Source organism: Microcebus murinus, chromosome 5 (assembly GCF_040939455.1).
Source record: "Microcebus murinus isolate Inina chromosome 5, M.murinus_Inina_mat1.0, whole genome shotgun sequence".
Classification (NCBI taxonomy): Eukaryota; Metazoa; Chordata; class Mammalia; order Primates; family Cheirogaleidae; genus Microcebus; species Microcebus murinus.
The window spans coordinates 42,916,015-42,940,142 of NC_134108.1; the positions used below are offsets into that span (position 1 = coordinate 42,916,015).

The window sequence follows — 24,128 nt, forward strand, 5'->3', positions numbered from 1 at the left end:
TTAGATCCTCTATTAGGATTTGGGATCTACTATTAATTTCTACTAAAAAGAAGTAGAATTCCATGAAGAATATCCAAATACATGCCTTGGGATCGGAAAAATGATGATGAAGCTGGGAGACCTTTACCTTATCAAAAACGAAAAGTAATTTCAGTGATTTTGGAGAAATGCTAAAGGGACAATAGATCATAACAAGGTTGGCTAGTGATCTAGGAGTGACTATTTGAGCATGAGAAGGCAGAAAATAATTACAGTCATCTAGAAAAGTAAACCTGATTTGAAGAGCATGAGTTCATCATGATGGTATTTATAGGAAAGGACACAAATTTCATGTGATGCGCAAGACATTTCTAAATTCCTAACAGACGTTCCATGACTACTACATGGAATTCCAATCAACAACCAATTCCATTCTACAAGTCATCAATTACAGAATATTGGTTAAAGTTAGAGGATATGCTCAGAGTGCATTTTAAAATATATTTGCTGCTCAGTATTCTTCCACCGCACTTGGGAGGCTGAACTGTGAACAGCACATATATTTTGAATCATCTCTATCAAAAAGTCCCAAAATAACAAATGCTGGCCTGGATGTGGAGAGATTGGAACACTCGTACACTGCTCATAGGACTGGAAATTAGTACAACTCCTAAGGAGGGTAATTTGGATATACCTCAAAGAGCTAAACATAGAAATACCATTTGATCCAGCAATCCCACTACCAGGCATCTGTCCAAAGGTAAAAAAGACATTGCATAAAAAGGACATCTGCACTCAAATGTTTATAGTAGCTCAATTTACAATTGCAAAGATGTGGAAATAACCCAAGTCCTCATCAATGTATGAGTGGATTACTAAAATATGTATACGATGGAATACTACTCAACTACAAAACACAATGGTGATCTAACACCTTTCATATTATCCTGGATAGAGATTGAGACCATCCTTGGAAGTGAGGTATCACAAGGATGGAAAAACATGTACTACATGTACTCACCATCAAAGTGGTGATAACTGAGTAACAATAAGGTGCTTACATAGTAGAAATACTCACTGGGTGATGGTCAAGTAGAGGGAGTCGCAGCTGGAGGGTGGAGCAGGTGAGTTGGGTAAACCCACAGCTAATGGAGACAGGGCATACTATATGTGGGAAGGATATACTTGTGGCCCTGTCTTGAGGGAGGCAAATGTATTTCATGTAACCAAAGTGTTTGTACCCCCATGATATCCTAAATAACATAAAATAAAATATATGTGCTTAATTCATTAGCTTAGATGGAAACAAAATGAAAATTATTATTATTGTTTATTTATTTATTTGAGGCAGAGTCTCACTCTGGTGCCCGAGCTAGAGTGCAGAGGCATCAGCCTAGCTCACAGCCTAATGAGTGACCAGTTAGCAGGGCTGCTAAAATCAACAGTTCACTCAAGGGGAGGGTTAAACTGTTGCTGACATGCAGCTCTCACAGTTGACCACTAAAAAAATCCTCATTTATTTACTAGGAAATATAATCTTGGCTCAAAAAGTGGTAATTTTTCAAAGCAGCGCTGTCACGTATAACATGGCTGCTTTGGAATAGCTTCTGAAAGTCAGGATGAATGTTCTGAAACAACTATCTGCTTACTGTCCTACTTACAACTCCCTTATGTTGGTAGGTCATGGTTAAAATCAATTGACTAGCTTGTACTTAGAGAAGCACAGCTAGTGGAGGCCTTCTAATTTTCATGTTGTTTCTTTGGAGACAGAATTGAGAATGCAGTGAGAAGATTACAAATGAATGCCATATGTGCCCATAATAGATAGGTTTATTTTGGAATATTAGACAATTTCCCAAATTCTATTACACCAAATGAAAATGTATCTGCCATCATAGCAACTCAATTGGGCAAATGTTCATATGGTCTTCATATCACTATATCACACAGGTAGAGCAGGATTCTGAGGTTGCTTCTTCAGGTATTGTTTTGTGACATCTTTGTTATGTGTTCCACCACAACCAGGCAGTATGTCTAACAAATGGAATGACCATAACAGATAAGTGTTTCAGGCACTACCCAAACTCTCTGCTCAGTTAGGTTATTGACTTTAACTGCCACTTCTCGTCTATTATTTCTGCTTCTTGAATAACATATATGTCTTGCCATCTGCTAAGATAACTTATGACTCTTTTGTACCTGCTGACTTAACACCGAGCATATTACATGGTTTAGATCACAAGATAGACCCATCCCCACATACCCACCCTCACCTCTATTCTGTAGACACTAAGCAAAGCTAGCTTGTGTTTCTGACTTCAGTAGCTTTGGATTTCATGGTTTCATCTTGCCCATTGTCACCATTTACTAACTAGAAATTTATGTGAAGAAAGGGTGTCAATCTCCTTTATAGGGGGAATCATTAATGCTAAGAAAATTAGATTTTACTGTGACAGAAATTTGACCTGTAACTATTCAGACTGCTTTTTTCTCATAGTGATTTCTAAATTTAAAAAAATACTCATTTCCTTAGTACCAAGTGTATTAATGGTTATAAAGAAATAATTGTCAGTCACTAACTAAAATAAATTACTTGAGGAAAGCAATTAAAATTTATTGGTTTTAACTTTTAACTTTTTTTTATCAGCCTTATATGGTGAAAGGTGAAAGGTTTATCAGTTTCCAGTGTTTCAGCACCACTTCTGACCTATAACTGAGTGACCACTATGCTTTGTTGGCCCAGATTTAAATAAAAAGGAATGGGACTGAAAACTAGTACACCTTCTATGGAAAGTTGTATGGAGATACCTCAAAGAACTAACAGTAGAACTACTATTTGATCCAGTCATTTCACTACTGGTATTTACCAAAAAGAAAAAAAGCATTCTATAATAAAAGACATCTTCACTCAAATGTTTATAGCAGCAAAATTGACAATTGTAAAGGTATGGAAACAACCCAAGTGTCCATCAATACATGACTGGGTTAATAAAACATGAGATATGTTTGCCATGAGTAGTACACATGCCATGGTGTACTACTGAGCCATTAAATAATGACACACTACCTATTGCATCCTGGATGGAGGCCATTCTTCTAAGTCAAGTATCACAAGAATTGAAAAACTAACATCACATACACTCACCACTAAATTGGCACTAATCAAAGAACACTATGTGCACATATCAAGGTAACATTCACTGGGTATTGTAGTAGTAGGGGATGGGAGGAGGGAATGGGTAAATTTACATACACCTAATGAGTGCAGTGTGTTGTGCCTGCTTATAACTTTGACATGGGAGTTGCAAAGGCACGTTATGTGATCAAAGCATTTGTACCATTGTAATATTCTGAAATTTAAAAATGAATAAATAAAATAAAATAATAAGAGTAGTAGTAGTGAGAATCTAAAATTCAAACTGAGTAAATCTTCTTTTGGCCTTCAAAAATAAATGAGTGGATATATGAATGTGCACATATTACTTAGGAAACAGATTCCATAGAATTACTTCTAGTATTTCACTAAGTTAAACACATGAAAATAGGAGAGGGGGAAAATGGTGGAGTAGGGCTGCCCTCCTGGCTCTCTGCTCCCAGAGAGAAAAGTGAAGAAAGCAGATAGCCACACTCGAGCAATCTGCACTTGCACAGGACCAGCTTTGCAAGCCTGCAGACATCCAACAGGAAACAGAGGGATAAGACCATTGGCAGCCTAAAGCAAAGGTGAACCGATTATTCTTCCGCAAAAATCAGGGATTCGGAGGCAGACAACAGGGAGCGAGCAAGGCATGGTTTAAGCCGCTGCCGACTGGCAGTGGTGCCAGCCCTACCTGGTCCTAAGAAACGTCCCCTCCTACATCAAGCTCCACTTCCATGTAGGCCGGGAGGTGCCTGAAGTTGGTGAGAAGTGGCAGTGCGGGACTAAGCCATGTGGAGAGGAGACTAGAGCAGGGAACACTCTGAGTTCCCCAGAGCACACAGCAGTGGAAGTATAAGGAGGGGGAGGGTCCGAGCTCAGCAACCACTCTCTGCGCAGCAGGAACCAGAGCCCACTCGGGCATCTCCCTGCAGAACACTCCCAGGTCAAGGTTAAGGGGAGTTTACACAGAAGGAGGCTTCGACTTTGGATATAGAGGAGGTTTGGGATAGTGCTGAGAGATCAGAGTGCACAAAGTTAGACTCCTTGATCCATTAGGACCCCCCGCCCTTGCATTCCGGTGCTAACTTGGCATTCCAGCGCTGACTTGGGCTCGGGGTTTGGAGGGGAGGTGCAGAGAGAGCGGTGATACGTGCCCCTGCTCCACCAATTTGATATTGGACCGTGACTTGCTGCACAAGTGGCACTGACTCTGTGCTCAGAGAGTGGACCCTGCCTGGAAGGGGCAGTACTACAGGGGACATTGCCCTGGGCGTATTTAAGGCAGAGAAACATTGCCTTCCACACTCTCCTGCGACCCAGAGCCCCGCCCTGGGCTCCAAAGTCTCTGTCCCAGCCTTGGGGGCAGAGCTGAGATAGGAACTGTTCTTATTCCTGCCGCTTATCTCCACCTGTGTAATTAAGGAGACAAAAGACAGAGATTGGTGGGTCCCATTGCTTGCCTGCCCGCTTCTGGTTAGTCTCTCCCTGTACAGGTCTCCCGCGCGCTGTGCCCAGAGTGCAGAGCCCGCCTGGGCATAGCCGAGCCTCGTAGGAGGATGCCTTTAGTAGTAATAAGGCAGAGATATTTTACGAACCCCACATCTGGGGATTTGGGGCTAGGCCTCTGGCTCCAAAGTTTGTATCCCCGCCTTGGGGGCGGAGCCAAGATAGAAACTGCTCCTGTTTCTGCCACTTATCTCCACCTGTGGAATTAAAGAGACAGAAGACAGGGGCCGCTAGTCCTGGCTGCTGGCCTGCTGGCCTGCCGGCTTCAGGACAACCTCTCACTACACAGATCTCCCACGCTCTGTGTCCAGAGTGCAGAGCCCGCCTGGGCAGGGCCAATCCTAGTAGGAGGCTGCCCTTAGTGGCTATAAGGCAGAGAGACTTTACGTCCACTGCACTACTCCACGTCCAGTGTCTTGTGGCTGAGCCTTTGGCTCCAAAGTTTCTGTCCCCGCCTTGGGGGCAGAGCTGAGATAGGAACTGTTCCCATTCCTAACGCTTATCTCCACCTGTGTAATTAAAGAGACAGAAGACGGGGATCCGTGGGTCTGGTTACCGGCCTGCCAGCTTCAGGCCAGTCTCTACCTGCACAGGTCTCCTGCACTCAGTGTCCAGGCCCTGGAGTTTTCCTGTGCAGGGCCTATTATAGTAGGAGGCTGCCTTTAGTGAATACAAGACAAAGAGATTTTATGACCCACAAACTCTGGTGACTTGTGGCTGGGCCTTCGGCTCCAAAGTTTCTAGCCACACCTTGGGGGTGGAGCTGAGATAGGAACTGCTCCCGTTCCTGCCATCATCTCCACCTGAGCAATTAAGGAGGCAGAAGACAGGAGGCCACCAGAGCAACCCAGAGACCAGCGGGAAGGGTGGGGGAATTGGCTGTTTGCCCTCCACTACATCTCAGACTGCTGGTGGGCTCCCCAGCAGGTAGAGAGACCTGCAGACACCAGCCCAACGATGGGTGCTGTCAGTGAGGAACACCACCTACCGACTCAGAAACTAAACAAGACGTGTGATTACCCAAACGAAAACCTAAAGGAAAGAAACAACTACTGAGCAAAATGGGAAGAAATCAGTGAAGGAACTCCTGAAATATGAAGAAACAAATGAAAAACACAACCCCAAAGAGGAGCACCAGCCCCTTAGAAACACACAACAACCAAACCTGGAAACCAAAATGACAGAAGAGGAATTTCGAATATGGATCATAAGAACACTCACCCACCTACAAGAACAAATCAATAACCAACACAAAGAAACCACAAAAAGCCTCCAGGATATGGAACAAAAGTTCACTAAAGAGATAAACAGAGTGAAAAAAACTTTAACCAAATTCCTGGAGATGAAGAATCAACTCAGGGAATTACAAAATACAGTGGAAAGTCTCAAGAATAGGGTAGATCAAAGAGAAGAAAGAATCTCAGAGATTGAAGATAACACCTTCCAATTAAATAAATCAGTCACAGAGATAGAGCATAGAAAAAAGAGAAAAGAGCAAAGCCTACAAGACATGTGGGATTATGTGAAGAAACCTAACGTGAGGGTCATAGGGTTACCAGAAGGGGAAGAAGACAACACTCAAGGGTTGGACAAGCTTTTAAAAGATATAACAGAGGAACATTTCCCAGGCCTTGCTCAAAATCTCGATATACAAGTTCAAGAATCCCAGAGGACCCCTGGGAGATTCAATGCAAACAGGAAGACGTCACGTCATACAGTCATCAGACTGACCAAAGTATCAACTAAAGAGGCCCTTCTAAGAGCTGTAAGATGAAAGAAGCAAGTAACTTACAAGGAAAAGCCAATTCTAATAACACCAGACTTCTCTAATGAGACTTTACAAGCAAGGAGAGACTGGGGCCCCATTCTCACTCTTCTGAAACAAAACAATGCCCAGCCTAGAATCTTATTCCTTGCAAAACTAAGATTCAAATATGAAGGAGAAATAAAGACATTCCCAGAAAAGCAAAGCCTCAGAGAATTCACCAAGACAAGACCAGCCCTACAAGAAGTACTCAAAACAGTGTTACACATGGAACACCATAATAGAAACTCATGAATATAAAAATAACCAAAACACAAAGATTAAACGCCAGATATCACTATGGTTCAAGAGAGAAATCAAAGCAGCAACATCCAACCCAACAGAATGAACAGTAATCTACCTTACCTATCAGTTCTCTCAATAAATGTGAATGGCTTAACCTCTCTACTCAAGAGACATAGGATGGCTGAATGGACAAAAAAATACAGGCCAAGTATATGCTGTCTTCAGGAAACACATCTAACCTGCAAAGATGTGAATAGACTAAAAATAAAAGGGTGGAGATCAGTTCTCCTAGCAAGTGGAAGCCAAAAGAAGGCTGGTGTGGCAGTTCTAATTTCAGACAATTTAGTTTTTAAACCAAAAAAAGTAGTGAAAGACAAAGAGGGTCATTATATAATGGTGAAGGACACAGTTCAACAAGAAGAGATAACAATTTTAAATATATATGCACCCAACTTAGGTGCACCCAGATTCATAAAGCAAACCTTACTGGTTATAAACAAATTGATTAATAGCAATACCATAATCACCGGAGATTTCAACACCCCACTGACGGCACGACACAGACCTCCAATCAGAAAATTAACGAAGAAATAATGGACTTAAACAAAACTCTAGAACAATGGGGTCTGACTGCCATTTACAGAACATTATACCCAAAATCCACTGAATATACGTTCTTCATAAACAGCTCACGGGACATTCTCTAAGATTGACCATATCCTAGGACACAAAGTAAACCTCAAGAAATTTAAAAAAATAGAAATCATACCATGTATCTTCTCAGATCACAGTGGAATCAAGTAGAAATCAACCCTAACAGAAACTGACATTTCTACACAAAAACATGGACATTAAACAACCTCCTATAAATGATTACTTCATAAATGTAGAAATCAAGATGGAAATAAAAAAATTCTATGAAGAAAATGACAATGGATAGACAAGTTATCAAATCCTCTGGACACAGCTAAGGCAGTTCTGAGAGGAAAGTTTATCTCCATAAATGCCTATAACCAAAAGACAAAAAGATCACAAATAGACAATCTAATAAAATGACTAAAAGAGCTGCAAAGAGAAGAACAGATCAGCCTCAAACCCAGCAGAAGAAATGAAATCAACAAGATCAAATCAGAACTAAACGAAATTGAAAACAGGGAAGCTATTCAGGAGATTACCAAACAAAAAGTTAGTTCTTTAAAAAATAAACAAAATTGACACGCCACTGGCTAAGCTAACGAAAAGTAGAAAAGAGAAATCTCTAATAAGCTCCATCAGGAACAAAAAAGGAGATATCACAACTGATCCCAAAGAGATACAAGACATAATTTATGAGTACTACAAAAATCTTTATTCACACAAACTGGAAAATGTGGAGGAAATGGACAAATGTCTAGAAATACACAGCCTCCCTAGGCTCAATCAGGAAGAAATAGATTCCCTAAACAGACCAATCTCAACGGCTGAAATAAAAACAGCAATTAAAAATCTCCCTAAAACAAAAGTCCTGGTCCTAATGGCTTCACACCCGAATTTTACCACACTTACAAACAAGAACTAGTACCTATCTTGCAGAAACTATTCCACAACATCGAGAAGAACGGAAACCTCCCCGACACCTTTTATGAAGCGAATATTACTCTGATACCAAAACAAGGAAAGGATACAACAAAAAAAGAAAACTACAGACCAATATCCCTAATGAATAGAGATGCAAAAATTTTCAACAAAATCTTAGCTAACCGAATCCAGAGGCTTATCAAAAAAATAATCCATCACGACCAAGTGGGCTTCATCCCAGGGATGCAGGGATGGTTCAACATATGTAAATCTATAAATGCAATTCACCACATAAACAGAAACAAAATCAAAGACCACATGATTCTCTCAATAGATGCAGAAAAAGCTTTTGACAAAATTCAACACCCTTTCATGATTCAAACACTTAAGAAAATAGGCATAGAAGGGACATACCTAAAAATGATACAAGCCATATATGACAGACCCATAGCCAACATCATACTGAATGGGGAAAAACTGAAAGCATTCCCATTTAGAACTGGAACCAGACAAGGCTGCCCACTATCTCCACTTCTATTCAACATAGCGCTAGAAGTCCTGGCTACAGCAATCAGACATGAAAGTGGAATTAAAGGTATCCAAATAGGGGCAGAAGAGATCGAACATTCACTGTTTGCTGATGATATGATATTATATTTAGAAAACCCAAAGATTAAACCGGGAAACTCCTGGAACTGATAAATGAATTTAGTAAAGTCTCAGGATACAAAATCAGTACACAGATATCAGAGGCATTCGTATACGCCAACAACAATCAAATTGAACACCAAATTAAAGGCTCAATACCCTTCACAATAGCAACAAAGAAATTAAAGTACCTAGGAATATACTTAACCAAGGACTTAAAAGACCTCTACAGGGAGAACTATGAAACACTCAGGAAGGAAATAGCAGAGGATGTAAACAGATGGAAATCCATTCCATGCTCGTGGATTGGCAGACTCAACATCATTAAAATGTCTATACTACCCAAACTGATCTACAGATTCAATGCAATACCTATTAAAATCCCATCAGCATTCTTCACAGATATAGAAAAAATAATTTTACGCTTTGTATGGAACCAAAAACGACCCCGAATATCAAGAGCAATTCTAGGCAACAAAAACAAAATGGGAGATATTCATATGCCAGATATCAAAGTATACTACAAAGCTGTAGTAATTAAAATAATCTGGTGTTGGCACAAAAATAGGAATATTGACCAGTGGAACAGTTCTGAGAACCCTGATATAAAACCATCCTCATATAGCCATCTAATCGTTGATAAAGCAGACAAAACATACGCTGGGGAAAAGAATCCCTTTTCAATAAATGGTGCTGGGAAAACTGGATAGCCACATGTAGAAGGCTAAAGCAGGACCCACACCTTTCACATCTCACAAAAATCAACACACACTGGATAACAGACTTAAACCTAAGGTATGAAACTATTAGAATTCTAGAGGAAAATGTTGGAAATACTCTCCTAGACATCGGCCTAGGCAAAGAGTTCATGAAGAAGTCCCCAAAGACAATCAAAGCAGCAATGAAAATAAATAAATGGGACACGATAAACTACAAAGCTTCTGCACAGCCAAAGAAACAGTCATGAAAGTAAACAGACAACCTACAGAATTAGAGAAAATTTTTGCATCCTACGCATCCGATATGGGGCTGATAACTAGAATATACTTAGAACTCATGAAAATCAACAAGAAAAAAATCAAATAACCCCATTAAAAAGTGGGCAAAGGATTTGAACAGAACCTTTTCTAAAGAAGACAGAAGAATGGCCAACAAACATATGAAAAAATGCTAAACATCTCTAATCATCAGGAAATGTAAATCAAAATCACAATGAGATATCACTTAACTCCAGTGAGAATGGCCTTTATCAAAAAATCTCCAAACAATAAATGCTAGCCTGGATGCGAAGAGAGAGGAACACTCCTATACTGCTTGTGGGACTGAAAACTAGTTCTACCTCTGTGGAAAGCAATATGGAGATACCTTAAAGCGATACAAGTGAATCTATTATTTGATCCAGCAATCCCATTGCTGGGCATCTACCCAAAAGATCCAATGACACTCCACAAAAAAGACACCTGCACTCTAATGTTTATAGCAGCACAATTCAGAATTGCAAGGTTGTGGAAACAGCCCAAGTAGCCATCAATCCAAGAATGGATTAATAAAATGTGGTATATGTATACCAAGGAGTACTATTCAGCTCTCAGAAACAATGGTGATATAGCACATCTTATATTTTCCTGGTTAAAGCTGGAACCCATACTACTTAGTGAAGTATCCCAAGAATGGGAAAGCAAGCACCACATATACTCACCAGCAAACTGGTATTAACTGAGCAGCACCTAAGTGGACACATAGGTACTACAGTAATAGGGTATTGGCAAGGGGAGAGACAAGAGCGGGGTGAGTATATACATACATAATGAGTGAGATTTGCACCATCTGAGGCATGGTCATGCTGGAATCTCAGACTTGTGGGGGGTGAGAGGAAAGGACATTTATTAAACCCTTAAAATCTGTACCCCCATAATATGCCAAAATAAAAAAAAGCAAAAAATAAAAAATATAAAAAAATAAACGCATGAAAACCAAACAACAGAGCAGAAACAACAATTATCTCCAGGAACAGAACAGAATTCAGAGTAACTATATTATACAGAATGTTCAGTTTTGAACAAAAACAATATAACTTCCCAAGAAAGAAGAAACTATGACATATATTTTCTTATTTTCTTTCATATTGCTATGGAGGAATGCCTGACACTGGATAATTTGTTAATGAAACAGGTTTATTTAGCTAAGGTTTAATTTCTTTAGGTTATTATTTTACACAGAAATGAAGTAAACCTCCCAGTGAAAAAGCATCCATAGCAAAATGAATAAAAGTCATGATCCCACTGTGTTGTATCTACAGGTAACTCATTGTAAATCTAAAGACATCAATAGGGTTGAAAGTAAATGAATTGAAAAGATATTATATGCAAATGGTAATCAATAAAGAGTTAGGCTGGGTATATTACTACCAGAGAAAATATATTTTAATTAAAAAAAACTCATCTATATGACAAACAAGGTCATTATGTACTTATAAATGGGTCAATCCACCAAGAAGATATATCAATTATAAACCTATAGGTAACAAGCATCAGAGCTCAAAAATGTATGACATCAAATTGACAGAATCAAAGGGAGTAATAGAAAGCTCACAGTTAGAGTTGGAAACTTCAATACCACACTTTCAAAAATGGATAGAGTACATGAAGAGAGGACTTGAAGAACAACATATTGCAATTCAACCTAAAGGACATACACATAACACTCCTGTCCAAATAAATCAAAATACTCTTACCTATTGTGCACATAGAACATTCCACAGGATAGATAACAAATTAGGCCTTAAAGCAAGTTTTCATTGAAATCTTGTATCTATCTACCCATCTCTTTATTGTATGTGAACATCTGTACATATTAAATTTATACAACTTGATGTGTTTGGTGATGAGTGTACACCTCTGAAACCATTATCTCCACCATCTCCACCATATATCTCCACCATATATCCATCAATCTATCTCCACCATATATCTATCTACCACTTCCCAAAGTGTCTTCGATTCTCTATTTACAATTTTCTTTTTATTTTATGATAAAAACATTTTACGAAAGACCTAACCTCTTAGTAAATGCTTAAATATACCATATACTATCAGTAAGTATAAAATATTGTATTCTATACAAATTTCTAAGCATGTAATACAGTATTGTAAGTATATAACGCACAACAATTTTAAGAATACCATACCGTATAGAATACATCATATCTAGCCCTTGAGGAAATTTTGAACTATATATTACAGATAGCATAACATAGACACTGTGTAGTACACCAACTATCCAGGAATAATTTATATGATATAAATAAAATCGTGTGCCCTTCAATGAATATATTCTTTTTTCCTACTTCTGTCAGCCCCTGTCAACCAACATTTTATTCTTTGCATTTATCAGTTTGGCTAGTTCAGATTCAACATGGAAGTCATATCATGTAGTATTTATGTTTCCATAACTGGCTTATTTAACTTAGCATAATGTTCTCCAAGTTAATCTATATTGTCACATATGGAAGATTTTCTTATTTTGTAAGGTAGAATAATAACATATTTTTAATGTACAGTATAAATTCTTTATTCATACATCGATAAACATTTAGGTTGCTTCCAACTTTTGGTTGTTTTGAAAAATGCTAGGATGAATGTGAAAACATCTCCTTGAGATACTGATTTTATTTCTTTGAGTATCTATTCAGAAGCAGGATTGCTGAAATAGATATTCGTTTTAATGGTAATTTATTAAGATAGCCGAATAATGTTTGCAATAAGACCTGCACCAATTTACATTTCTACCATCAGTGTACAAAAATTCCCTTTTATTCACATCCTTACCAACATTTGTCAGTTTTTAAAATAATAATCATCCTAACAGAGAGGACGTGATATTTCACTGTGGTTTGATTTCACATTTCCCTGAAGATTAAGGACGTAGAGCACCTTTTCATATACAAGTGGATTTACTTTGGGGTTGTATTCTGTTCCATTTGTGTATATCAGTGTTTGTGGCAATACCATACTGTTTTAATTACTATAGCTATATTTTTAAATTGAGATGCATGTTGCCTCCAGCTTACCTTCTTCCTCAATATTGCTTTTGCTATTCAGGATCTTTTGAAGATGGCCGGCTTTTTGTTAAAAATATAATTGGGATTGTAATGGGAATTTCACTGATCCTATAGATCATTTGGGGTAATATGGATATGTTAACAAAATTAATTATTCCAAACTGTGAACACTAAACAAATTTCCATTTATTTGTGTCTGTTATAATTTATTTCAACAGTGTTTGTAGTTTTCAGTGGACAAGTTTTTCACTTCCTTAGTATATCTTCTAAGTTTATTCAGAAATATATTATTCTTTGTGATGCTATTATAGATAAAATTGTTTCTTAACGTTATTTTTAGATTTCTTGGTAGTGTGTAAAAACACAGCTCATTTTTGATGTTCATTGTGTATGTGTGTGTGTGTACATCTGTGTGTTTGTAATGACTTTAGAGTTTTCCCCTAAGATCATGTTATCAGAAAACTGATAATTTTAATTCTTTCTTTTAGATTTAGTTGACTTGTTTCTTTTTCTTACCTGATTTGTCTGGGTGTGACTTCAAATACCATAATAAATACAAGTGATGAGAGTGGGTACCCTTGCCTTGCTCTAGATCTTAGAGGAAGAGGTTTCAGTTTTTCACTTTTGAGTATGATGTTAGCTGAGGATTTTTCATATGTGGACCTCATTGTTTTGAGGCAGTTTCCTTCTATATCTAGTTTTTTAGAATTTTTATTATGAAAGTGTGTTGAATGTCATCAAATGCTTTTTCTGAATCAGTGGAGATGATCATGTAATTCATATCCTTCAGTTCAATAATGTGAGTTATCACACTGATTATTTTGCATTTTTTGAATCTACTAGCAACTCAGTCACAAATTTCACTTAATTATGGTATATGATGCTTCTAATATGCTGTTGAAATTAGTTTGCTAATATTTTGTTTAGGATTTTTTATCCATAGTCATTAAACATATTGGCTTGGAGTATCCTTTCTGTAGAGCCTTTGACTGTCTTTGGAATAAAGGTAATGTTTTCAGTCTAAAAGGAGTTGGAAGTATGCCTTATTCTTTCTAAAAATTATTTTTAATTTTTGACATTATTTTAATACCTATTGCTTTCAACAGAAATCAGTTTGTAGGTATCATTTAAAAAGTTTTTAAACAAACATTATTAAGTGAGATTACAATTTAAAAAATAATCAATGGGGTGGAATGCAATAGTAGGTCATAAAAGTTACAAATGGAATATATTTGTTAAACACAGATCTGGTCATTTTTTTTTCCTCTGGGGAGTGGGGCTGTTTTCCTTAGAGGTAAAGTTCAAATTCATTTTTGGCATCATGTGTGCCCTGTGCCAACATTTTTTCTAAAATGCTAAAGGAGGATTGATCTAAATTTTTCTATAAATATTTGGTTGAACTCATTTAAGAAACCATTTGGTTCTAGACTTTCGTTTATTGGAAGAACTTTGATTATTGATTCAATCTTGTTATTTGTTATCACTGTTTTCAGGCTTTCTATTTGTTCATGAGTCTGTCTGGATAGCTTTCAGTTTTCTAGGAAATTACCCATTTACTCTAGATTGTGCAATTGGTTGGCATATAACTTTCCTTAATAGTCCCTTATAAATTTTCCCTTTTAGCATTTTGCAAAGTCTACCATTCCATTTATGATTTTATTTATTTGAATCTTCTTTTTTGTGTAGCCTAGCTAATGGTTTGTCAATTTTGTTTATTTTTTCAAAGAATCAACTATTAAATTTATTGGTATTTTTCTATTCTCTGTTTTATTTATTGCTGCTCTATTCCTTATAATTTCCACTTTCTTCTAACTTTTTCTATGTTTTTCTTCTTATTTTGATAGTTTCTTGAAATGTAAGGTTAGGTTGTTTATTTGAGACCTCTTCTTTTGATGTATACCTTTAACCGTATAAAATTACTGCTCCAGTATATCAATCTTAATACTCCTCTTTTCAGTCCTATAAGTTTTTCTGTGTTGTGTTTTTAATTTTGTGTGTCCAAGATGGTATATTATTTCCATTTTGTTTTCTTCTTGGACCCATTGGTTTCTCAGGAGTGTACTGTTTAATTTGCATGTATTTGTGAATTTTTCCATTTTGCTCCTCTTTCTTATTCATTTTAGTTTCATTCCACTGGGTTCAGAAAAAGATACCTGGGATTATTTCAGTCTTTTGAAATTTGATACTTCTTTAGTTATGTAGCATGTGATCTATCCTGGTGAATATTTCATGTGTGCTTGACAAGAATGTGCATTCTGCTCCTGTTGTGTGGAATGTTCTGTGTATGCCTACTAGGTCCAGTAGGGCATAAAGGGTTGTAATGGTTCACACTCTTCCACTATTATCCTTTATGTCTATAACATCTGCAGTCATGTTCCCCTCAATTATTTCTGATATGAGTTACTTGTGTCCTTTCTATCTCTTGATTTTCTCTTGTTTTGATTATCTGTCTTGTTTTGTGTTTGTTAGCCTTGTTCGAGTTGCATTGATTTTACTGATCTTTTCAAAGAACCAGCTTTTAGTTTCATTCAATTGTCTATTGATTTATTATTTTCAGTTTCATCAACTCTTCTCTACTATTTCTTTTGTTATTTGTTTTTCTGCTTATTTTGGATTTAATTTGATGCTCTTTTTCTAGTTTCCTAATGTGGACGCTTAAATAATTTATGTAATTCTTTTTTCCTTTCCTTATATATGGTGTTAATGTCTCCCTAAACACTGCTTTACCTATATCCTACAAATCTTTGAGAAGTTGTGTTTTCATTTTGTTCAAGATATGCTATATACATATATATATATATATATACATATATATATACACATATATATATATATATATATCTTATATGTTGAGATTTCTTTCCTTGAGCCATGTTTTATTTAGAAGTGTGTTTTAATGTTCAAGTATTATGAGATTCAAGCTCTCTTTATGGTATTTATTTCTAGTTTAATAACTTTGTGGTCTTAAAGTAGACATTGTGTGATTTCTATTTTTAAAAATTTGCTAAGGTGCGTTGTATGGCCCACAATATGCTCTATCATGGTGAATGGTCGATGTGATCTTGATAAAAGTCTGTATTCTGCTGTTGTGTGAAGTAGTTGAATTGACATTCTTTATATCGAATTGATTGATGATGCTGTTGAGTTCAACTATGTCCTTACTGATTTTTTGTCCATGCTTACTGAATCTGTTCATTTCTGATAAACGATGTTGAAACGTCCATACTAATGATGGGGTTATCTAAACAGATAACTCTTTGCAACTGGCTATGGTTTAGTTTGTCCCTATCAAAGCTCATGTAGAAATTTGATCCCAATGTGTAAGTGTTTGGAGGTAGGGCAGAAGTGGAGGTGTACTGGACATAGAGGTGGATCCCTCATTAATAGATTAATGTCCTCTTGAGGGGAGGAGGGAAAAGTGAGTTTTGCTCCTGCAGAAATGGATTAGCATACCAGAGAGTGGGTTGGTTAAAAGAGTATGGAGGCTAGACACAGTATCTCACACCTATAATCCTAGAACTGTAGGAGGCTGAGGCGGGTGAATCATTTGAGCACAGGAGTTCCAGTCTAGCCTGAGCAAGAGGGAGACCTCATCTCTACTAAAAAAAATAAAAAAATATAGAAAGAAATTAGCTGGAAACTCCATAAAAAAAATTAATCAGGTCTGGTGGTGCATGCCTGTAGTCCCAGCTACTTGGGAGACTGAGGCACGAGGATTGATTGAGCCCAGGAGTTTGAGGTTACTGTGAGCTAGGCTGAAGCCACAGCACCCTACCCCTGGCAACAGAATGATACTCTGTCTCAAAAAAAAAAAAAAAAGAAAGAAAGAAAAAAAAAAGAAGAGGAGTATGGCTTGCTTAGTTCTCTTTTTCTTTCATTCTCACCATGTGGTCTCTTGGTAAACAATGGCTTCTCCTCCATATTCTGCCTTCAGTTGAAGCAGCCTCAGGTGATTATTGCATGTGTCCAATCTTGAACTTTTAAACCACAAATATCATGAACAAAATTAACCTCTTTTCTTTATAACCTACTCACTCTCAGGTATTCTCTTAGAGAAAGACTACATAGACTAAGACACAGTTCCATCAGTTTTTGCCTCATGTATTTTGAAACTCTGTGGTTGGGTACATACACATTAAGGATGGTTATCCTTCTTAGAGAACTGACCCCTTTCTTACTGCAACTCTTCTCTTAATCTGTGATAATGTTCCCAGCTCTGAAATTCAGTCTTTCTGAAATTAATATAGCTACTCCTACTTTCTTTGTGTCAGTGTAAGTATGGTGTGTGTTTCTCAAACCATTTACTGTTAATCTACCTGTCTTTATATTTAAAATGAGTTTTTTGTGGATGCCGTATAATTGAGTGTGTTTGTTTTTTATAATTATAACTGATATGGTCAATATAAAAACAAAAACATTTTAATCTATCGGAGGCTAAAACTCCAAACTATTTGAATTTTAGTTCAATATTCTTTGTCTACATTATTGAGTATCATCTTTTAAAAGAAAAAGTCTATAAAATCTCTATAGAAATGGATATTAAAAATTGGTCTATGCACATCAAAGTAATTGAATCAATAATTAAAGACCATCAAAACAAAAAGAAAGAAAGAAGACCCAGATGGGTTCACATGTGAATTCTATCAAACATTTAAGAAATAAATTATATCATTTCTCTACAATATTTTCCAGAAAATCAAAGCGGGAAGAATACTTTTCTAACTCATTTTACAAGGTTAGCATTACCCTAGTACCACAACCAAAGACATTATAAGAAAAGAAAATTATAGATCAACATCTCTCACAAATATATGAATATACATGCAATAATCCCAACCAAAACATTAGAAAATAAAGTCTAAAAACATGTAAAAAGAATCATATCTCATGACCAAGTGGGATTTATCTTAAGTATGCAAGGATAATTCAACTTCAAAAACCACATGATCATGTAATAAATAAATGCAGAAAAAGCATTTGATAAAATTCAATATCCATTTATTATACATGTCAGTAAACTTGAAATAGAAGTTAACTTCTTCAACCTAATGAAGACTATCTAGAAAAAAACCTACAGCCAATATCATATCATTAGCATGGGAGTTTGAAAAAATCAGACCTTTTCAACTACCATCAGGAATAACTCAAGGATTTCTGCTTTCACTACTTCTTTTTAACCTTATCCTGGAAATCCTACTTAATGCAATAAAACAAGAAAAGAAAATAAAAAGTATACAGATAGGGAAAGTAGAAATAGAACTGTCTATATTACAGAAAACATGATTATTTATGTGGAATATCTAAAAGAATCAACAACAATAATACTCCTGGAGAAAGTGATTATAGCAGGTTGCAGGATAAAAGGCTGATATATGAAAGGTAATGGGTTTTATATATACCAGCAACAAACAAGTGTAATTTGAAATTAAAAATACAACACCATTTACATTAGCACACAGTAAAATAAAATACTTGGGTATAAATCTGAAAATACATGTACAAAATCTATATGAGGAAAAAACAAAGTTCTGATAGAAACCAAAGAAAACCAAATAAATGGAGATATATTCCATGTATAGGTATGGAAAGATTCAATATTGTCAAGTTATCAGTTCTTTCCAAATCAATTTCTTAAGGCAATCCCAATCAAAATTACAGCATTTCCTAGTGCCTAATGTAGGAAGAGATGACTTCGGCCTAATCTTTTTTGCCAAAGGTATACTCTGCCTGATACCCAGCTCTACGTTTATTAGCACATAGCACAAACTGTACAATAACAGCAACCTTGGTTTAATCTCTTCTATTGCATTTCCAAAAAAAGAAAAACCACACACTTACTAAGTTTAACTTCCTTGTTCTCCCTTTTATCCCAACAACAGCCTTAGACAATCGGGTAAAGACAAGATTGGGAGGTCAAAGTCCCTACCAATGGGATGAGACACAGCCCTAGGTCTGCATTAGAGATAAAAGGGTGAAGAATTTGTAGCATGCTGCTGGCTGGCTGGTTTGGCTGCTGCTAAGGGTCCTTCTGATCAGAAGTAAAGATTTTGCTTTGCAGAGACAATCTACACTGTCTGACAGTTTTCTTAATGACACCATGGGATACTTCCAACAATTTGAGGGCTCCTGTGGGATCACCCATTCCCTTTGGAAGGACTACTTGATCCCTTCTCCAGGGTGAGAGGTGTCCTGCTACCTCACTGTGGCAGCACTTGAGATCCAGGTGACCAAGACTCCCCAAAGTGGTGAAAGTACCCGAGCTGTCCACAACGCAGGGAAAAAGACCTGACCAAGAACCACAGCAACCAGGTAACTGTGCAGAGACCAAGGTAAAAAAGTTGTGGGGACAACGAATTATGTCCTCAGTGATGAGGACATTCCAGAAGGTGTGTGTGTGTGTTTGTGTGTGTGTGTGTGTGTGTGTGTGTGTGTGTGTGTGTGTGTGTGTGTGACTGAGACATGCCTTGGGAATGAAGCGATTGTGAAGTCCTGATCCACAGTTCTGTGGCTGCCTCATGTGACTGAAGGCGGTATGTAGTCTTGAACTAGACCTTAGTCGATACCCAAATGTTAAGAGGATCCTAAATTCCCACATAGGGAGTGGCTAGAGATGGATGAAGTGGAAGTTGAGATGTCAGAAACCTCTGGGGTGGGGACAGTTGAACCTCTAGACTAGGAAACACATACACCCAGGACACCAGGATGGGAAATAACACAAGTAAGAAAATCTCTAGAGAAAATAGAGGTAAAGATAAAATTCCCCTTGATAGCCCGCTAGGACTAATAGATGGTAAAATAATGTTGTTTCATAGGGACGCAAGAACCCATCATTAAACTTCCTTTCTCTTGGCCCAAATTTTGTTGATACAAAGACTGGGTTTGTTTACCAACTTTTAATTGAATATGTTAATAGCAAAAGTCCTGCTCTCAGGAAGAAATTGACTATGCCCAGTGGTAGAGAAGAGACTGTGTTGTTTTGTTCTGTCTTAAAGGGAGAGACAATGAAGAAACAGGAAAAGAGGAAAAAAAGAATCCCTCTCCCCCTGGTGACCCCGTTTCCCCTCTACTTTCCCTTTTTAACCATAAAATCCCATGTGCTGAATATTCTCAAAATGTAAGGCCTTTATTTGATCTCTTGGAGGGAGGAGTCAAAGAAGTGAGCACAGGGGAGATGGATCCTGATCTACTCACAGGTGCCTCAGAATCCACAAGTGGAAGTTTAAACTGGCCTTCAAGGTCTTTGATAGCAAGGATGGGAAGAGGCAAGTGGAAAAAGAGAGAGTGGGACGGATAGCGGCCCTGAACATAGAAAAAAGCTTTTAGAACAGTGTCTGCCTCTATAAAAGAGTTTTTCACAGACAGAGATACCCTGAAGGCTAAGGAAAGAAGACACTAGGAGCACGTCCTGCTCTGAGAAGTACAACCTGCTTGCTCTACAACCAACTGGGTACCTGAAGAAAAATGCCCCAGGGATCAGAGCTTGGGGCCAGAACTGAAAGTCCTCCCCTGAGCCGGCATCCTTTGTCACCGTAAGCATATTGACTTTAGTAAACACTGGCCCTGCTTACTCTACTCTCCCTGAATTTTCATGACCTCTCTATCTCTATCATGAGAGTGAAAGATAAAATACAAACTCTTTGTGTATTCTATAGTCTCTCTGCCCTCTGGGAGATAAAGTTTTTGCACATCCATTTTGTGCTTCCCAATTGCCTTACCCTACACTGGAAAAAAGATATATGGTTCAGTTAGGCACCTAACTCCTTTAACATCACAGGGTTCCTCTCTTGGGCTCATGGAAAAACTTAACTGAGAATTTACATACAACCTTCTTTTATGCTTTATCTAGACCTGGAGTCCTATCTCTATGACTTTAGCAGGAGTAAGAAACAAGATAGAAGGAACCAGTGAGTAGGAAAGAGAAAGATGTAAAGAAAGTTAAAGATATGAAAATGTATTTTTGATAAGGAAATTTAGAAGAAAGAGAATAGTTTTGTATAGAAAGGAAACTTGTATGAAAATTTTTGTCCTAACAAATTTCTGGTGGTTTAAGAAAGAAAATCTGGAACAAAAACAGAAACTCCAAGGATGTCGAAGATAGTCTGTGCAAATGGAAATACAGTTCGTGGAGGAGAATTTACAAAAGGATTCTATATGTCATTAAGTTGGCTATCATGAATGATAAATCTCTGGTTAAACCATCAAAGTTTTCTGTTCTCAATTTATAGATTTATATATAAAGCTTCTTGGAACTTCTGTTCTTGCATACCTGTTTAAACCAATGAACAAAATACATTAAAAGTTCAAAATTCAATCAATCTGCCACTATATAGTTAAAATATAGAGTTTGTTAAACTTTCTATGTATCTTTTGCCTACTAAAGCTACATTTGATAAGTTACTGGCATTGCAATAAAACTCACTGAACCATGTTATCATAAATTCAAGGCCAACTGGGAGCAGCCAGTTACTCATTTGAAACTATAGGAATAAAAACAAAAAAGAGGTGAAAAGAACCTTTACAATTTTGTGATTCCTGTCCTGCCTCTACTCTCGATTTTAAAATTGTCTGAATTGAAACCCCTCCCCCTTTGTGACACATATAAACTCTCAGCTCAGGTAGGGACATCTCAACCTCCATGTCCAGCAGGAAGCAACTACAGAAGAGACCTCCACCTGTATTCCCCAGATTTTAAATTCATTAAATATATATATATTTTTTTTTACCAAGGAGAGGGAGAAATCAAAGGTAATCTTACTAATAACCTATTTAACCTAAATAAACTATCACACATAAAGTCAGAGAAATAAACTCACAACAACACTATACCTTTATCTTTCCCTAATGACACATCTAAGGTAGCCATTATAAAAGTCAATGATTTGAGGCAAAGAGTTTCAATAGAAACTGGGTGTAAAAATAAAAGAGCCTGTTTAATATCGATCAAATATTCTGTCTGAACACTAAATAAGTGTGATTGTTATGCCTGCACGACAGGAAGCCTGAAGACCAAATAGTTTCCTTTACACTTGGATGATGTGTAGATCCTATGGGCATGCACTGCATAGTAGCTCTCCTCCAGTAGACCATGGCATGAGGAAATAAATCATGTAAAACCCTATGATTACTTTTCCATGACATGAGAAGTTTTCCAGCTCAGCCTTAGAGGACCATGAGGCTACCAGCCTCTGATGTCAACTTTACCTTCTGTCTCTCTAGACAGTAGGAGGGGTGGTGACTCTTAGAACCACAATAGGGTGCAATGAAAGCCTGGCCTCCTAGAAGCTACAGGATCAGTCTACTCTCTCCGTATCCCGAGAAGACCTCTGGTGGTAATGAAAGACCAACAATTTAACATCCTACTGAAAACCTAGAGTGGCGTCTGAACTTTGGTACAATTGGAGGTCCCTTTACTCTGGCATTACATCATCTCCCAATTCAGGAGAGAGAATATTAGTCAAAAAAGAGAAACAGATAGTCTGAGAGGATCTTTTGATTCTCATATTTTTCTTGATGCTATTAGAGTCTCCAGAAGGGTACCAAATGAATTCAAAACTAGACATCAAATAAGGGCTATATTGACTTTTATTCTTCTGGTGGTCCAATGTAAATAAAAATGTAGGCTGAATCAACTATGTATACTACAATCCACAAAGATTTGTAAATTATATCAGGGATGCCATCAAAGATATAGCTGAACAACTAGGGCCCACCAATAAAATGACCTAGGGAAATAGAATGGCTTTAGACTTGATATTAACAGAAAAAGGTGCAGTGTGTGTCAAGATTGGAGGCCAGTTCTGCACTTAAATCCCCAACAACACAGCTCTGGAAGGCGCAATCACCAAAGCTCTGCGAGGACTTACTCCCTTGTCTAATGAGGTAACTGAAAACCCCAATGTAGATGACCATTTCACTAGCGTCATGGAGCAGTGGTTTGGAAAATTCTACCTTGCTCATGGATTGGCAAAATCAACACTGCTAAAATGGCCATACTACCCCGAGTGATCTACAGAATTAATGTAGTTCCTATCATAGTACCATCATCATTCCTCACAGATCTAGAAAAACTAATTGTACGCTTTGTATGGAACCAGAAAAAACATCATATAGCCAAAGCAATCTCATGCAAAAACACCAAACTAAGAGGTATTAGTCTACCAGACTTCACACTGCAATACAAGGCTATAGTAACTAGAATAGCATACTACTAGCACAAGAACAGAAATATAGACCTTTGGAAAAGACATGAGAATCCACACATGAAACCATCCGCATATTTTCATGTAACCATTGACAAAACAGAGACCAATATGCACTGGGAAAAAGAATCTCTTTTCAATAAATGTGCTGGAAAAACTGGATAACTATATACAGAAGATTGAAACTGGGTACCCACCTCTTACAAAAATCAATTCATGATGGATAGCAGACTTAAACCTAAGGCATGAAACCTTAAGAATCCTAGAGGAAAATGTAGGGGAGACTCTTTAGGCAGCAGCCTAGGCAAAGAATTTATGAAGAAGACCCCCAAAACAATCACAGCAGTAACCAAAATAAAGAAATGGGACCTGATTAAATTTAAAAGCTGTTGCACAGCCAAAGAAACTATCATTAGAGCAAATAGACAGCCTAAAGAATGGGAGAAAATATTTGCTTTCTACACTCTGATAAAGGGCTGATAACAGGAATCTATCTAGAGCTCAAAAAAATCAACAAGAAAAATTCCAACAACCCCATCAATAAGTGGGCAATGGAAATGAGCAGAAACTTTTCAAAAGAAGACAGAATAATGGCCAGCAAACATGTAAAAAAATGCTCAACATCTCTGATCCTCAGGAAAATGCAAATGAAACCACACTGAGATATCTCCTAATCCCAGTGACATTGGCCTTTATCAAAAAATCCCAAACCAACAAATGCTAGCGAGGATGGGGAGAGATAGGAACACTCTTACACTGCTGGTGGGACTGCAAATTAGTACAACCTCTGTGGAAAAGAAATCAGAGACACCTCAAAGAAGTAAAAATAGAAATACCATTGGATCCAGCAATAGCACTATTAGGCATCCACCCATAGGAACAAAAGACATTCCATAATAAAGACATCTGCACTTGAATGTTTATGGCAGCACAATTCACTATTGCAAGGATGTGGAAAACCCAAGTGCCCATTAATCCATGAGTGGATTA

At 37.3% G+C, this 24,128-nt stretch overlaps 1 protein-coding gene across 4 annotated transcripts in view; it reads right to left on the reverse strand.

The window, feature by feature from the left end:
- LOC105865363 (amine sulfotransferase-like) overlaps positions 1-24,128 on the reverse strand; it is a 95,747-nt gene that overhangs the window by 18,976 nt on the left and 52,643 nt on the right. The gene's annotated exons all lie outside the window — the stretch shown is intronic.